Source organism: Pieris brassicae, unplaced genomic scaffold (genome assembly GCF_905147105.1).
Source record: "Pieris brassicae unplaced genomic scaffold, ilPieBrab1.1, whole genome shotgun sequence".
NCBI classification, from domain to species: domain Eukaryota; kingdom Metazoa; phylum Arthropoda; class Insecta; order Lepidoptera; family Pieridae; genus Pieris; species Pieris brassicae.
Window position 1 is genome coordinate 65,777 of NW_025576208.1, and position 7,413 is coordinate 73,189.

Here is a 7,413-nt window from a genome sequence, read left to right on the forward strand (position 1 = left end):
AATGCCCAGCATAGGATACTATGTGAAAATCATTTGAATGAATCTTCATTTACCAGCAGCGATAGGAAAAGACTTAACAAGTTAGATTAAGAGTGAATAGAGGAGGATATAGACCAATTAAAAAACAAACATTGTAGTCCATATAGAGCAAGTTATGACATCCAAGTGAGTATTTACATTCATATTCTACCTAAGTCAAATAGACAAATTTTTATAGTCATGCTTTTTTACATAGAGGTAGGCAGTACATTTCTGACACACATCTAGGTGATATATGGATGATTAAAAGTTTTCTATTTTCTCCATCCACTTATTGGATTTGTTATCTTTTTCGAATTTTTTATTCAATTATTTTTGTATATTTTCCAGGAACCATCAACTAGCAAAGGTATTTTGTAGGACTTGGACGTGAAAAAGTTCAGTGAACTTACACCTCAAAAGCAAACGCTGTCTAAGAGATGCAGAAAAAATCTATCTGAAATAGTGAGGCTCTGAAAAAAGTTTCAAGGTGATAAAAACTCCAAAAGATCTATATTAAGTGTACTAACATCAAACGAACCTAGCAATGAAATATTAAAAAGCACATTAAATAATTCATTTTCTTTACTATTACAAAGCCAACTGAAAAACTTTATAAGAAAATTAACTGGAAGGAGATGGACACTGGATGATAAAGTGAACGTCTTGAGCATCTATAAGAAATCAAACTTTTGTTTTATATTATTGATTAGGTTATTTTGAAAGAAAATATTTTTTTAACTGGATTATTATACATAATTATAAGTTTATAATAATACAAATAGTTTTAATCCGGTATAAAAAATTGGTTTCTTTCAATGTGTAAAAGCTATGTTAACCAAAGACAATACTAGGTTATTTTGTCAGCTCTCTCAAGGCATTATTGAACAAAATTCCAATGGTATGTGGAATCAACAGCCCAGTAATACAGACAGTAAAAGAAATCACAAAAGACCAAGATGTCAATGATAATTTATGTAAAATGGCTTTTGATGAAATGTCAATAAGAAAAAATCTGACATATAACGTAAAACTCAATGCTAAGGCCGTACTACTGTGATACCAAACCATAGTCGAACTTTCATGGTTATCGGTGTTCGAAAATGCTGGAAACAGCCAATAGCATTTTACTTCTCAGGAGATTGTGACACAGCAGACAAGTCAGCAGCTCTTGTCGAGGAGGTAACCACTTCTTTAGAATATTATACAAAATGTGGTTGAATATTAATTTTTACAAATTTACATTGGCTTGTTTGCTTGAGTGCATGTTTAAAGATTTAATTTTTTTTTAAACGGTATTTCCAATTTACACTAGATATACAAATAAACAGAAAACTAAACATAGGTTGGTATAATAATTTAATTAATTGAACAGCGGAAAGATATTAAAACTTTTTTATGACTTATTTATCCATTGAACCATGACCATCCATTGACTTATTTATCCGCTAGTGGCCTTTGGCAATTATTTCCCTGCATCAAGTAGTTGTTAGTATTGCCTTATTGCCTAATTAAAATAACTAATAATTGATGTACCTCTGCTGTACCATATTTATTTTCTTATTGCCGCTTGACCTGTGATTGGTTAAAATTGTTTTGAGAATAAGATCATAACCTTCCATTGCAGGTACAGTAAAGTGGAGCCACATAGAGGAGTTTTATAATAAAGATCGCGAGAATCCCAACCGTGTTTGCTCCAGCTTTAACCCAGCACCACTTACAACCAGTACAGAATGGCAAACAGAAAATCAAAGAGCGCCTAGCAGATCAAATTTTAAGCCATTCGGTTGCAGTTGGAATATTTGCCAAAGTAAGTTTCAAAATTTTATTGAAAAGTACTTCCGTCCGCGATGGCCTCCTAAACTACTTAACCGATTTTAAATTAAATTGGCACACCGTGAGCGGTCTGGTCCAACTTAAGAGATAGGGTAGCTTAGATCTTTAATTATAGTCGCAATTTTATTTTATTGCAAATTATTTGTCTATAATTAATTGACAGTCACAATTATTCGACTGAATTGAGTAAGTGATCAATAGATGGCACTGCTATGGTAAACCGACAAACGTGTCATATAAGCTACAATTCAATATCATGATTACCACGTGTTATTGAGGCTAAAGTATGAACTTTTTTAATTTTTGGTGTTAGCCAACCACGTGTTACTTAGACCGAAGTGTAAATCAAATTCAAATCTAAAACCACATTCTATGGCAGCTAGTAATTATATAATTTATTTTACCTTCAGATGAATGATGACAAGACGCCCCTGGAACAACTGTCGCTGGACAAGCTTTTCGACTGAACGGAGATTCGACCGACAGGAAAGAGGTATAAACACTTATTATAATAATACTTGACATCTGTAATTGTGGATGTGATCCAAACCCCACGTCGGTCCAATTAAAAACTAGCTTAGGCAATTAGTAGCAGCGTTTTTAATACGCTGAAATTATTATTCTTCGAAGACACTAAACCTAGCTGCGCAACTGAATATCCCTGTAACAGCCAGATGGAACCTCCAACCTCCCAGGGAAATTAAGTGGCATCGCCGACTCAGCTACGCCTACGTCTGGCTATGCTCTCGGGGTGTAACTCCCATGATTTAGTTAATCGTTATGAAACGAATAACTGTATGAAGAAGAGAGTGCCTGCGTCTGGCTATGCTCTCGGAGTGTAACTCCCATGATTTAGTTAATCGTTATGAAACGAATAACTGTATGTAGAAGAGAGTGCCTGCGTCTGGCTATGCTCTCGGAGTGTAACTCCCATGATTTAGTTAATCGTTATGAAACGAATAACTGTATGTTGAAGAGAGTGCCTGCGTCTGGCTATGCTCTCGGAGTGTAACTCCCATGATTTAGTTAATCGTTATGAAACGAATAACTGTATGTTGAAGAGAGTGCCTGCGTCTGGCTATGCTCTCGGAGTGTAACTCCCATGATTTAGTTAATCGTTATGAAACGAATAACTGTATGTTGAAGAGAGTGCCTGCGTCTGGCTATACTCTCGGAGTGTAACTCCCATGATTTAGTTAATCGTTATGAAACGAATAACTGTATGTAGAAGAGAGTGCCTGCGTCTGGCTATGCTCTCGGAGTGTAACTCCCATGATTTAGTTAATCGTTATGAAACGAATAACTGTATGTTGAAGAGAGTGCCTGCGTCTGGCTATGCTCTTGGAGTGTAACTCCCATGATTTAGTTAATCGTTATGAAACGAATAACTGTATGTTGAAGAGAGTGCCTGCGTCTGGCTATGCTCTCGGAGTGTAACTCCCATGATTTAGTTAATCGTTATGAAACGAATAACTGTATGTAGAAGAGAGTGCCTGCGTCTGGCTATGCTCTCGGAGTGTAACTCCCATGATTTAGTTAATCGTTATGAAACGAATAACTGTATGTTGAAGAGAGTGCCTGCGTCTGGCTATGCTCTCGGAGTGTAACTCCCATGATTTAGTTAATCGTTATGAAACGAATAACTGTATGTTGAAGAGAGTGCCTGCGTCTGGCTATGCTCTCGGAGTGTAACTCCCATGATTTAGTTAATCGTTATGAAACGAATAACTGTATGTTGAAGAGAGTGCCTGCGTCTGGCTATGCTCTCGGAGTGTAACTCCCATGATTTAGTTAATGGTTATGAAACGAATAACTGTATGTTGAAGAGAGTGCCTGCGTCTGGCTATGCTCTCGGAGTGTAACTCCCATGATTTAGTTAATCGTTATGAAACGAATAACTGTATGTTGAAGAGAGTGCCTGCGTCTGGCTATGCTCTCGGAGTGTAACTCCCATGATTTAGTTAATCGTTATGAAACGAATAACTGTATGTTGAAGAGAGTGCCTGCGTCTGGCTATGCTCTCGGAGTGTAACTCCCATGATTTAGTAAATCGTTATGAAACGAATAACTGTATGTTGAAGAGAGTGCCTGCGTCTGGCTATGCTCTCGGAGTGTAACTCCCATGATTTAGTTAATCGTTATGAAACGAATAACTGTATGTTGAAGAGAGTGCCTGCGTCTGGCTATGCTCTCGGAGTGTAACTCCCATGATTTAGTTAATCGTTATGAAACGAATAACTGTATGTAGAAGAGAGTGCCTGCGTCTGGCTATGCTCTCGGAGTGTAACTCCCATGATTTAGTTAATCGTTATGAAACGAATAACTGTATGTTGAAGAGAGTGCCTGCGTCTGGCTATGCTCTCGGAGTGTAACTCCCATGATTTAGTTAATCGTTATGAAACGAATAACTGTATGTTGAAGAGAGTGCCTGCGTCTGGCTATGCTCTCGGAGTGTAACTCCCATGATTTAGTTAATCGTTATGAAACGAATAACTGTATGTTGAAGAGAGTGCCTGCGTCTGGCTATGCTCTCGGAGTGTAACTCCCATGATTTAGTTAATCGTTATGAAACGAATAACTGTATGTTGAAGAGAGTGCCTGCGTCTGGCTATGCTCTCGGAGTGTAACTCCCATGATTTAGTTAATCGTTATGAAACGAATAACTGTATGTTGAAGAGAGTGCCTGCGTCTGGCTATACTCTCGGAGTGTAACTCCCATGATTTAGTTAATCGTTATGAAACGAATAACTGTATGTAGAAGAGAGTGCCTGCGTCTGGCTATGCTCTCGGAGTGTAACTCCCATGATTTAGTTAATCGTTATGAAACGAATAACTGTATGTTGAAGAGAGTGCCTGCGTCTGGCTATGCTCTTGGAGTGTAACTCCCATGATTTAGTTAATCGTTATGAAACGAATAACTGTATGTTGAAGAGAGTGCCTGCGTCTGGCTATGCTCTCGGAGTGTAACTCCCATGATTTAGTTAATCGTTATGAAACGAATAACTGTATGTAGAAGAGAGTGCCTGCGTCTGGCTATGCTCTCGGAGTGTAACTCCCATGATTTAGTTAATCGTTATGAAACGAATAACTGTATGTTGAAGAGAGTGCCTGCGTCTGGCTATGCTCTCGGAGTGTAACTCCCATGATTTAGTTAATCGTTATGAAACGAATAACTGTATGTTGAAGAGAGTGCCTGCGTCTGGCTATGCTCTCGGAGTGTAACTCCCATGATTTAGTTAATCGTTATGAAACGAATAACTGTATGTTGAAGAGAGTGCCTGCGTCTGGCTATGCTCTCGGAGTGTAACTCCCATGATTTAGTTAATCGTTATGAAACGAATAACTGTATGTTGAAGAGAGTGCCTGCGTCTGGCTATGCTCTCGGAGTGTAACTCCCATGATTTAGTTAATCGTTATGAAACGAATAACTGTATGTAGAAGAGAGTGCCTGCGTCTGGCTATGCTCTCGGAGTGTAACTCCCATGATTTAGTTAATCGTTATGAAACGAATAACTGTATGTTGAAGAGAGTGCCTGCGTCTGGCTATGCTCTCGGAGTGTAACTCCCATGATTTAGTTAATCGTTATGAAACGAATAACTGTATGTTGAAGAGAGTGCCTGCGTCTGGCTATGCTCTCGGAGTGTAACTCCCATGATTTAGTTAATCGTTTATGAAACGAATAACTGTATGCGGAAGAGAGTGCCTGCGTCTGGCTATGCTCTCGGAGTGTAACTCCCATGATTTAGTTAATCGTTTTGAAACGAATAACTGTATGTTGAAGAGAGTGCCTGCGTCTGGCTATGCTCTCGGAGTGTAACTCCCATGATTTAGTTAATCGTTATGAAACGAATAACTGTATGTTGAAGAGAGTGCCTGCGTCTGGCTATGCTCTCGGAGTGTAACTCCCATGATTTAGTTAATCGTTATGAAACGAATAACTGTATGTTGAAGAGAGTGCCTGCGTCTGGCTATGCTCTCGGAGTGTAACTCCCATGATTTAGTTAATCGTTATGAAACGAATAACTGTATGTTGAAGAGAGTGCCTGCGTCTGGCTATGCTCTCGGAGTGTAACTCCCATGATTTAGTTAATCGTTATGAAACGAATAACTGTATGTTGAAGAGAGTGCCTGCGTCTGGCTATGCTCTCGGAGTGTAACTCCCATGATTTAGTTAATCGTTATGAAACGAATAACTGTATGTTGAAGAGAGTGCCTGCGTCTGGCTATGCTCTCGGAGTGTAACTCCCATGATTTAGTTAATCGTTATGAAACGAATAACTGTATGTTGAAGAGAGTGCCTGCGTCTGGCTATGCTCTCGGAGTGTAACTCCCATGATTTAGTTAATCGTTATGAAACGAATAACTGTATGTTGAAGAGAGTGCCTGCGTCTGGCTATGCTCTCGGAGTGTAACTCCCATGATTTAGTTAATCGTTATGAAACGAATAACTGTATGTTGAAGAGAGTGCCTGCGTCTGGCTATGCTCTCGGAGTGTAACTCCCATGATTTAGTTAATCGTTATGAAACGAATAACTGTATGTTGAAGAGAGTGCCTGCGTCTGGCTATGCTCTCGGAGTGTAACTCCCATGATTTAGTTAATCGTTATGAAACGAATAACTGTATGTTGAAGAGAGTGCCTGCGTCTGGCTATGCTCTCGGAGTGTAACTCCCATGATTTAGTTAATCGTTATGAAACGAATAACTGTATGTTGAAGAGAGTGCCTGCGTCTGGCTATGCTCTCGGAGTGTAACTCCCATGATTTAGTTAATCGTTATGAAACGAATAACTGTATGTTGAAGAGAGTGCCTGCGTCTGGCTATGCTCTCGGAGTGTAACTCCCATGATTTAGTTAATCGTTATGAAACGAATAACTGTATGTTGAAGAGAGTGCCTGCGTCTGGCTATGCTCTCGGAGTGTAACTCCCATGATTTAGTTAATCGTTATGAAACGAATAACTGTATGTTGAAGAGAGTGCCTGCGTCTGGCTATGCTCTCGGAGTGTAACTCCCATGATTTAGTTAATCGTTATGAAACGAATAACTGTATGTTGAAGAGAGTGCCTGCGTCTGGCTATGCTCTCGGAGTGTAACTCCCATGATTTAGTTAATCGTTATGAAACGAATAACTGTATGTTGAAGAGAGTGCCTGCGTCTGGCTATGCTCTCGGAGTGTAACTCCCATGATTTAGTTAATCGTTATGAAACGAATAACTGTATGTTGAAGAGAGTGCCTGCGTCTGGCTATGCTCTCGGAGTGTAACTCCCATGATTTAGTTAATCGTTATGAAACGAATAACTGTATGTTGAAGAGAGTGCCTGCGTCTGGCTATGCTCTCGGAGTGTAACTCCCATGATTTAGTTAATCGTTATGAAACGAATAACTGTATGTTGAAGAGAGTGCCTGCGTCTGGCTATGCTCTCGGAGTGTAACTCCCATGATTTAGTTAATCGTTATGAAACGAATAACTGTATGTTGAAGAGAGTGCCTGCGTCTGGCTATGCTCTCGGAGTGTAACTCCCATGATTTAGTTAATCGTTATGAAACGAATAACTGTA

At 39.2% G+C, this 7,413-nt stretch overlaps 1 long non-coding RNA gene across 2 annotated transcripts; it reads left to right on the plus strand.

The window, feature by feature from the left end:
* LOC123719751 lies at window positions 1–2,622 on the plus strand. 2 transcript variants are annotated; one of them, XR_006755827.1, is made up of 5 exons: window positions 1–165; window positions 370–508; window positions 1,157–1,200; window positions 1,646–1,828; window positions 2,265–2,621. It is a non-coding gene; the product is annotated as an uncharacterized LOC123719751 (long non-coding RNA). The 2 variants fall into 2 exon arrangements; XR_006755828.1 differs by lacking the exon at window positions 1,157–1,200 and having other exon boundaries at window positions 2,265–2,622.
* The last annotated feature ends 4,791 nt before the right edge of the window (window positions 2,623–7,413 follow it).